We start from the raw sequence: 10924 nt of genomic DNA on the forward strand, positions 1-10924 counted from the left end.
CCATTTATAAAAAGTACATCACCATACAATAAAATAGTATCACCTTTTATAAAAACCACATCACCATATAGCAAAATTACAGCACCATTTATAAAAACAACAGCACCAAATATAAAATGACACCATCAGGTACCAAAGTGACACCGCCATATATCAAAGCGACATCACAATTTATCATTTTCACAGCACCATTCATCAAAACAACAGCACCAACTATCAAAATTACAGCACCATTTATCATTACTGCAGCACCATTTATCAAAACAACAGCACCATATATCACCAACACTCAAAATGACATAACCAGTTAACAAAACCATAGCACCATCTGTTAAAACCACATCACCATTTATTAAAACCACAGCACCATTTATTTAATCCACAGCATAATTTATTTAAACTACAGCACCATCTGTCAAAACGACATCACCTTTTATCAAAACCGCAGCACCATTTACTTAAACTACAGCACTATCTGTTAAAACGACATCGCCATTTATCAAAACCACATCACCATTTATTTAAACTACAGCACCATCCATCCGTCAAAACGACATCACATTTATCAAAACCGCAGCATCATTTACTTAAACTACAGCACCATCTGTCAAAACGACATCGCTATTTATCAAAACCACATCACCATTTATTTGAACTACAACACCATCTGTCAAAACGACATCACCTTGTATCAAAACCACATCACCATTTATTTTAACTACAGCACCATCTGTCAAAACGACATCACATTTATCAAAACCGCAGTATCATTTACTTAAACTACAGCACCATCTGTCAAAACGACATCGCCATTTATCAAAACCGCAGCATCATTTACTTAAACTACAGCATCATCTGTCAAAACGACATCGCCATTTATCAAAACCGCGGCATCATTTACTTAAACTACAACACCATCTGTCAAAACGACATCCCCTTTTATCAAAACCGCAGCATCATTTACTTAAACTTCAGCACCATCTGTAAAACCGACATCGCCATTTATCAAAACCACATCACCATTTATTCAAACTACAACACCATCCGTCAAAACGACATCACATTTCTCAAAACCGCAGAATCATTTACTTAAACTACAGCACCATCTGTCAAAACGACATCGCCATTTATCAAAACCACATCACCATTTATTTAAACTACAGCACCATCTGTCATTTATCAAAACCGCAGCATCATTTACTTAAACTACAACACCATCTGTCAAAACGACATCCCCTTTTATCAAAACCGCAGCATCATTTACTTAAACTACAGCACCATCTGTCAAACCGACATCGCCATTTATCAAAACCACATCACCATTTATTTAAACTACAACACCATCCGTCAAAACGACATCACATTTATCAAAACCGCAGAATCATTTACTTAAACTACAGCACCATCTGTCAAAACGACATCGCCATTTATCAAAACCACATCACCATTTATTTAAACTAAAGCACCATCTGTCAAAACGACATCCTCTTTTATCAAAACCGCAGCATCATTTACTTAAACTTCAGCACCATCTGTCAAAACGACATCACTTTTTATCAAAACCGCAGCATCGTTTACTTAAACTATAGCACCATCATCGCCATTCATCAAAACCACAGCATCATTCATTTAAACTACAGGACCATCTGTCACAACGACATCACCATTAATCAAAACCACATCACCAGCTATCAGAACCTCAGCACAATATGTCAAAAGGACATGACCACTTTAGAAGTGTTTATATAATGCAGCTATGGCGTTACATAAAACAGGAAGCCGTATTGTATGGTCGGCATGTAAAAGTAACAGAACACAAGTAAAATATTTATCATGTTTATTGCAAGTTTATGTTCAGTGTAAAAAAATCAACCTTTCTTGTATACATGTATATATGAATGAATATTAAAAATGATAGATAATTTCATTAGTTATATTGTCTTTCATACAATTCTTTGTTATAAAAAGGTAAAGGTAAAGGTTTTGTTTATTATAGTGTCACCCCTACTGAAAGGGCCAGCCATTTTGACTTATGAGACACCTTTTTAAATTTTTACATTAAAATCTAATACTTTATTACAATGTCATACATACATTTCTATATACACTGTTAGCAAACTGTCTTCTTAGATATGTGTAGGCCGGGCCATAACATTACTTCATTTCACACTTCCGTTTATCATGTATTTTCTAATTATATATATTTTCTATATGTTGAATTAAATCTGTGAAATATAGTTACTGTTTATCTATATATAAAAATAGTGTGCTAATAGACAAATTTGGTTATAAACTAAGTTATTGAAAAAGTTGTTTTTTTTTAAAAATCCAAACATAAATGTTTGCAAAGTATTGCAAAGTAACAAAATAATTGGGAAATCATGCAAATAGGTTATTTTACAGTAGTTTAAATCTTATACTAGCATGTTGGGTAATAATAGTATGTGCAATATATATATATGTTATCCTTATTATTTATACCATGAGTTCTTCAATTGGGTGGAGCAATGGTCTTATATATCTTTTAAATGACAAAATGCATTAAGAATTTCATTAAGAGCCATTTTAATTGGTTTCATAAAACTGTACAACTTGAACAGTTTAAACTGGTAGGCTACTAGGCCGTCAAGATCACAAAAATGATTAAAGCAAGTTTATCTTCTTGTTTGTCTTTTAAATGAACAAAAGGTTTAAAGAACTTTAGAGCTGTAGTAGTTTTTTTACAAAATTTCAACTACTTTCAAAGTTTATCCGCAGCGTTACAAAAATATTAAAATCAGAAACTTATTCGAGTTATTCGTCTGCTTATATATCTTTAAAAGGACAAAAATGTCTTAAGAACATTATTAAAGTCGTTGTAATTGTTTTCATCAAATTTCAACAACTATAAAAGTTCAGGTCGCTAGGTCGCCAACTTCACACAAAATATGATAAAATCAAAAAAGAAATATCTCAAAGTGATTTTCCTGCTCATATATCTTTTAAATGACACGATATATCTTAAGAACCTTTTATGGGTCGTTTTTATTCATTTTAAAAATCTACAACTTTTAAAGTTTAGGTCGCCAGACCACAAAGTTCGTACATTTATTTATCTATCTTCGTCTGATTATCATAATGTTTTCCATGACATGTTGATAAAAACTGTTGATATATAATGCAAATTGTACAATGCAGTAGAATGAGTTTGTATGTGAAATAATCTTTTCGAAACAAATGAATTTGAAATGCTACCATACTACAAGACGTACATTGATAATGGTTTGAACAATATTTCATTAAAGCCATTCCCTGAAATAAAAAAATGCACCAAGTCAACTAAGTGACAGTTGTTTTCCTCAAATTGAACAAATTAATGTTTTCTAACTTATACGTTATATTTTACCGAATTGAAACACTCGTCATTTATATTCATGAAACATTTTTGTCAATGAGTAAAGTTTAAGTAAAAGATATTGTTCCACTTATGAGTTGTCTTGTCATCAGGTTTTGGTCAATATAACAGAAAATAGAAATCAAAATATTCAAATGTTATTTGTATACATTTCTGAAATAGTTGCCAGTTTTCATAACATAAACCTTCGTATCTGTCGAGAAATAACTAAATTTTTGTAAAGATGTACGATAAACTCACACAATGCTACGCAATAAGTAGTTTACTTTTTATCACTCTTCCCTATCATCGTATCACCCACTTTCTTGATTCCTCTGAATGGACCAGCTATAATGTTGGCGGCAACAATGAATGGAGCTGCTGCTATACCAGCTATAGGACCGTGCTCCTTCCCAAAGTCATTTGCAGCATCAAGACCTTCCGAAACAAACTTTTAAAAGTTATTGACAAGGTTTTCTCTCTAACTTATATTTTCTATTAATAATTAATGTCATATGTTACGGTTCGGATCGGAATAACGGTCCCGAGGGTATCCTGCCCATTGGGCGGTCACGAGACTTGTTCGGATCTGAACCTCAAATATATGTCAGTTTTCTTTTCTTGCATATTCTGCCATATTCATAATATTTCAAATTACCCCAGTAAGATATTTGTTCATAGAAATTAATGTCATTTCATCCATTACTATTTTCTTACAATAGCGTATGAATTTACAGTTTTAATACCAACGGCGAAATGACGTTATCCGTAGCACATAGTTCCCTTTTAAAATGTGCCGAAACGACGTCATTCATACGCTATTGGAAGTCGCAATCAAAGTTATACTGAGCATATTTTGTATAATATATATTAATGCATGTGCAATGCGTTTTTGTTTACAGCCAGTCATGACCAAGCAACTGTGATCATTTTCAAAAAATAGATTACTGTGCTATTATATAAATATTCATTTACGGTTGTATGAATAATTTGAATAGAATACCATATATAGATAAATATTGTGTTAATTTTTCTCACAGGGTGAATGAATATCATAGATACAAAGGAATGAATATCACCAGGACTAAGTTAAAACAGGTCTATATGTGTTAACTTTTGATATATATTATCTTTTTACTGTTTACAAATATCCAGATGTCTAAATCTATGAGTTAACATGTCGTCTTTATTTGATTATCTAAGATACAATAATATGTTCTTTCATTCGATATGTTTTTCTTGTTATTGTTTGTATCATTTACGTCTAAGATATCACGTTTACCTTTTCCTGCACCGTAAACAATGCCACCTGCAGCGGCTGCAGGTACCCACAACGGCGCTGTCCCTACTGTCGCCGCTGTTTTAATTGCCTCTTCATCAGACATTGTCCTGCTCAAGGAAATAATTTCAGGGTTATTTAAGTAATAGTATATTGCTGTAGTCTCTTTACACATATCCTTAAAAATTCAGTATTTTCTATTTTAATGCTATCTGCATTTGCAAAATGTTTGAAAGTCCAAGGTTATTAGAACAGAAAGGAATCTCGACTAAAGCAAATAACATTGTATCTTAAGTTGTTTGAATATCTTATCGGCAGGTGGCCGTTGATTTGTAATATATCCGGTTGTAAATATATTTGTCCACCCAGGACGTCGTAATGATGTTACTTAAAAGTATACACAGGCAATATGTTCATTTCTTCGTTTTGAAATTTTCATTCATCATTTTGTAAATGTCCTCAAAATGTATAGGCAGTCACAGGAACAAAACTTTTCTCCTTATAAAGAATAAAATAGTGGTTTTCTAATTTGACCAACGTGGGTCAGCTTAGAGCGTTAACATATCGCCAAAGTTGTCAGTGAACTCTGGAATCGTTAAAGCACATGTCAAATGAAAGATTAAGACTTGTTTTAATTAAACACTATCCAAACTATATGTTATTGTAACTTCCAGTGTTTGCTCAAGTAACATGACTTTAGTGTTTCTGTCGGCGTCTCAATTTTGTTCAACATATATAGATACATTTACGCTTAAAACCGACAATACATAGAAGTTAATACAGAAATTCATCCTGGATTTAAAAAAAAATTCATTTGTGATTTGAGTGCATTAGATCATTTTAATATTATTGTCAATAATTTGCTTGAGTATCCTCTGAGTATGTTTGTTTGTATGTAAGATGAAATTTTATTTCATCTCGTGAGCTTTAAAAACAGGATTCTCACGAGTGAGAATTCTGTTTTTAAAGTTCACGAGATGAAATAAAATTACATCTTACACAACGAACAAACAAATTTTCTATTTATTTTATGCTTAAAAACAAGTTAAAACGAAATTTCCTTGATATTAACTTTAATATTAAAATCTGTTTTCCCAAATGGTAGCCTCCATTATGTACATGTATTAGTCGAATTTCTCATAAAATACAAGAAGTCTTAGGCTGAAAAATAAGTTCGATAATCAACGTTAAATGATGATTTTATTCATTTTATTACAAAAAATAAGACTGATCGCTTATCTTAATAATAAAAACAAACAATTCTAGTAGGCGATAAAGTCTAACCATCCATCCATATTTCTGTTACTTACTGCGAATTTATATTAGACCTGGTTATGTTAAATGTAAGCGGCCGCCATTTTTAAAAGTTGTGTATTTCACGGGAGGAAAATAATTGGTTTGACTCAAAGGGAAATCATTTGCATTTTTTAGTCATACACCTTTTTAAAAGACAGAAAACTTATTTGAGGAATGTAACAGACAATATATAAGTGTTGACAGATGTGTAAACATTCAAAAAGCGGACTAGGAAATTGGAAACTTGGATTCGTTGAAAGGCTGCCTTAAGAACGCAAGGTTGTTTACTTATTCTTCGAGCTGACGGCTGTCATTGCTTTTCAAGTTTTCATAAAGCATACGGCAGTTATTGCTCGTAGGATACTTAAATATGCCCACAAGTCATCAAGAACAGTTTTGCATGTGGAAGGAATGTATTTTTCAGACTGTAAAAATGAAACAAAAAAATTAAGAGACGATATTTGGTGATTGGTAATTTGGATAGATAGAAGTAAGTTTCCTTCTTTTTTTACTTTTGACATTTAAGTCAATTTCAGCTTTGCTTTTCTCTTAAGAGCCTAACATTGTCAAAATTGTCAGCAAAAATAAAATTGAGGTACCACATGGGGAAAACCTTAAAAAAATAGTTTCGTCATTGAAAAGTGTGAAATTATATTTTGATAATTTTAACTGTGAAATTATTAAATATAATTTTCACGGATAAATCAGTAATCCACTGAAAAGCATAGTATAAATATGTTGTAAAGTATCTTAAAATTAAGTTATTACAAACCAATAAATTTATTTAATTCATCGTACTTTCCTTTCTCCAATGAAAAAGCTTACAAAATATATATTATAATCATTTTTTCTTTAAACTTCACTGTTTTCAACTTGCAAGGACTTCCTTTAGATGGAATGTAGATCAAAAAATCACCTTAACACTATTTGTCAATGGCTTTGTGCTTTTATCCCTCTGTCATATTAATCATCAAATAAACGAAACTATTCAATCTCTAAATTTTGTTTCTTCTCTCATCTTTTTTCTCTCACTTTCAATTATCATGAGAAGTCCCACAATATTACAAAGTGGTGGACAAAGAACGCTCGGTGCGATTTTGCTCACTGTATGATACATTTATCCAACAAAAAGTTGAAATTAGAATTTGCAGACTGAGATACATTTCCATGAAGCTTCCATTTCTAGAATTTATTTCAATATTGTAATCATAATAATAGTATAAAGGGGAATAAAGAGAAGAAAAGACACTAAACTAAACTTCACTCCAATGCCTACAAACATAAAATTTAAAATTCTTACAAATATCAACTGAGGCACTGAAGCGGACAAAAATGAAAAGGGTATGAATGCAATTCACTCAAAAATAAATTGAAATTCGATTTAAAGTACGATTCGTAGGCCGATTTAAGCCATATGTGTCTAAACGATTTCATATTTGAGGTTATCTTACGAAATAAAAATGATGATTATGGAGTTTTACAACTAGGTTTGTGGTCCAAAACTCAAGAACACAAATCCCGGAAAATTATTTCCAGTCCCGTCAAGTCAAAACAAAAACCCTGTGGAGTCCATTTAATATATTAAATAATAAATACAAATGACACTTACCTTTCCCAAGGACGTAGAATATACTTCTCGTCAGTTCAACAAACCACGGCTTATATAAAAAGTTTAAAATAGTAAAACCAGCTCAAACTGGTGATATCCTACTTGAAATTCTTATATTATCAAAGACGTTATCAATAAAAAAAGACACCATCGCGCGATGCATGTTTAAATAAGTCATTCGTCAGTGTAAGAGTTATTTCAACTTGAGTGTGTGGAATATTAGTAGACGCCGCGTGCACGCGGTGTCTAGTGGATATGCATTTGTGCATACAGCAATGGGGGAAATTTCAGACTTGATTTTGTACTTTTTTTGTTAATAAATTCTCAATGTTTTCAAATTTTCTATTAAAGATAGCTTTCCTGATGTACAACATGTCACAGAGCTTTAAGGGATTTGAATAAACGTTTAACTGAGGTGATAGTGTCATGTGTTAAAGTTTGGCTCCGCCTTAAATTGTCGCCAAATTTAATATGATGCTCCGTATGCTAGCAATTAGTCTTCGTTGACGGGGCGAAAGGGAACCAGGACAACTTTGATCAATATCACTTGTAGAATCATTAAATTACAAGTTACAAAGCCTAAACCACCCAAACTATCAGAGAGGCGGTTCTCCCTCAACCGTTAAGAAATTACGCCAAACTCTGCGCTCTGGTTACGCTACGGCCAGTAAGGGGAGATCCCTGCAGAACAGTTCGTCCACAAAATCATTCGACATTGTGCAATTCATACCAATATTTAAATGGACATATTCTTGGCACATATTGTCTTGAATTTACTTTAAGTATACCAATCATTTCAATTTTACTTGTTACCCAATCTATTTTGCTTCGACCAGACGTTTCAATCTTTGTCGCAAAAGACAAACATTTCAGAATTTCAGGCATGGCATTACTTTGTGAATTAATGCATTATGTTTTAATTTTTCACAAATATATGCAATAAAACTATTAAACAACGAGCACTTCCCAAAAACCTGAAAAACAATTGATTTGTGCTTCGGATATTCGACTGTAATAGAGAACGATTTTCAATGCTGATTGACTGTTCACATCATTTGGCGGCGTCTTTGATGTGCAGCATCAACATTTAAAATGTTTGTGTTTCTGTTATTATATAAAGAATCCTATGGTGTCTGATTTTGAAAACTTTTGTGCCTCATGTTGTCGATAGCGACAGCACGACAAAGCGCCAAACGGCGCGTTGTCGCACTGTTGTCTTGTCGTCATGTCGCTAACAATCACGCCAAACGGCGCGTTGTCGTGTGGCGTGTTGTCGCGATGTCACATTGTCGCTCGCCTCGCCTCAAATCGAAAAATTGACTATTTGTATATATATATAAGCCAAGCGAAAGGGGACATCGCGACACACCCCGTTTGGCGTGCTTTGCTAGCGACTGGACGACAAGAGGATAGTGCAAGAACGCGCCGAACGACGCGTTTTGCTTGCGACAAGACGAAAAGGCGATAACGATATAGGCTGTGTACCAAAGCAGCCACCATAGAATCCTGCCAAATGATGACCAAATGACTTACATGTATATCTAAAGGATTCCGTAAATTACTTGACATTGGATTTCTGGTTTACCACAAATTATTAGATCCGTTTATAATTAAAAACAATTTCGAAGAAATATTCTAAACACTTAATATATAGCTAGGCAAAACGATACCAGTAGGTAGCATAGGAAAGCTGACGGAAAGCCCGTGGTTCTACTCAGGTGCCGCTTCTTTGTATAATTTCTCAGTTAATTTGATATATATGTAAGCATGGTCTCCGTCGCAGTTATCAGCTGTAGTAGATGAAAGCAACACCAACGGAAATCTGAGTAAATTATGTACATGGTGTACATGTATTTAAACTTACATCAGATCTAGATATGCTTCTTACAAGCCCTTTTCAAGGGAGAAAACTAAATTGCTCATAATCTTTCCAACTCATTTCTAGTTACTCCCCTTTAACTCGTAAGTAAATCCAAACACCGGGCCCCTATTTGTCTGAAACGTCAACCTTTGCATATTATCAACAATGTTATTAATATAGGATGGTTATATTCCTTAAGTCATATAAATTGATCTTGATTTAACAGCATCATCAGAACAACAAGATATGTTAATTGTTCAAATAAATCCGACATTATATATGCAATACTTGAAATAAAAGATCTTAATTTTCAGTCTTTGAGTATTGTAGACTATCTGATAGTTACATTGAAACACTTGTTCCTCATCACTGCGAGTTCGAATCCCTTCAATGGATATTCAATGGATTTTGTCATGTGAGGAACAACAATACATTTACTAATTGCGCAGTCGGTGGTTAGACTAGAAGACTAGAACGTTTCTAAAACGACTCACGGAGAGGCTAACCTGAGGTTTTCCTTAACCTTAACCAGTAAAGCTTGTATGTCACCATGCTTGTATGTGACAGTGTAATTGTGACACCAACAAGATACAATAGAAACATAAAACGGCCTGGATATCTGAGAATGATCTCTTACTTAGTCATTTCTAAAGAAGTTTTAATGTAAGCAACGTATACTTATCAGTCACGTTTATGATAATTATGAAAACTTATCAAATATTTATGAACAATTCAAGGACTTAATAGCAAAGCTCTTAAAATATTTGAAAGATAGCATAAAAAGATAACGTAAAAAGGGGAGGGGGTTGGAGCATGTAACAATAACACGTATATGATAATTATAAAAAGATATTACATATTTACGAACAATTTAAAAACCTAATAGAATAACACTTTAAATATTTGAAAGATAAAATAAAAGGAGGCTTTTGGAGTATGTAACAATAAGACCAAAATATTTAGAATTCATACATCACACTTCTCATTTAAAAAATCACTAAATAGCATAATATTTGACCAAAGCTCGTGTAAATATAATAATGGTATTATTGCGCAGCGAAATGTGACTTTTTTTTAAATTTCAAGATTAAAAAACTTTGTATGACATAAATGAGTAGATTTCATATTAACAAAATTCTACAGGACCAAATATGACTAATAAATAGTTTAGTCAGCATATTCGTTGTTATTTTTCTATAAGGGGGTTACTTAAAATGTTAAAACATTATTTTCCCATATTTTTCTTTTTGGGGGTTGGGTGCTTACGTCGCACCAACACAGTTGAGATCAAATGGCGACTTTCGGAGGAACTCCTTAGGTGCCCGTCAATGCATTTTGCATTATATTAAAGGCGAGGACGGACAACTGATTAGAAACACCGACGTTCCATACACCAGCTGGATAGTTCATATGAAATATGTTAAAGTCCATGGCGGGATTCGAGCCTACAGGGTAAAAGATTTGAAGTCACCGACCTTAACCAAATACGCCACACGGCACGCTTGA

At 33.1% G+C, this 10924-nt stretch overlaps 1 long non-coding RNA gene across 1 annotated transcript; it reads right to left on the reverse strand.

Annotated features, from left to right (window-relative positions):
• Positions 1–1822: 1822 nt before the first annotated feature.
• LOC132751486 (uncharacterized) lies at positions 1823–7691 on the reverse strand. The gene is made up of 4 exons (XR_009628683.1): positions 7558–7691; positions 4656–4762; positions 3635–3811; positions 1823–3291 (listed from the first exon to the last, which is right to left on the reverse strand). It is a non-coding gene; the product is annotated as an uncharacterized LOC132751486 (long non-coding RNA).
• Positions 7692–10924: the final 3233 nt, after the last annotated feature.

Source organism: Ruditapes philippinarum, unplaced genomic scaffold, assembly GCF_026571515.1.
Source record: "Ruditapes philippinarum isolate M1 unplaced genomic scaffold, ASM2657151v2 ctg1167_1_1_1_1, whole genome shotgun sequence".
Classification (NCBI taxonomy): domain Eukaryota; kingdom Metazoa; phylum Mollusca; class Bivalvia; order Venerida; family Veneridae; genus Ruditapes; species Ruditapes philippinarum.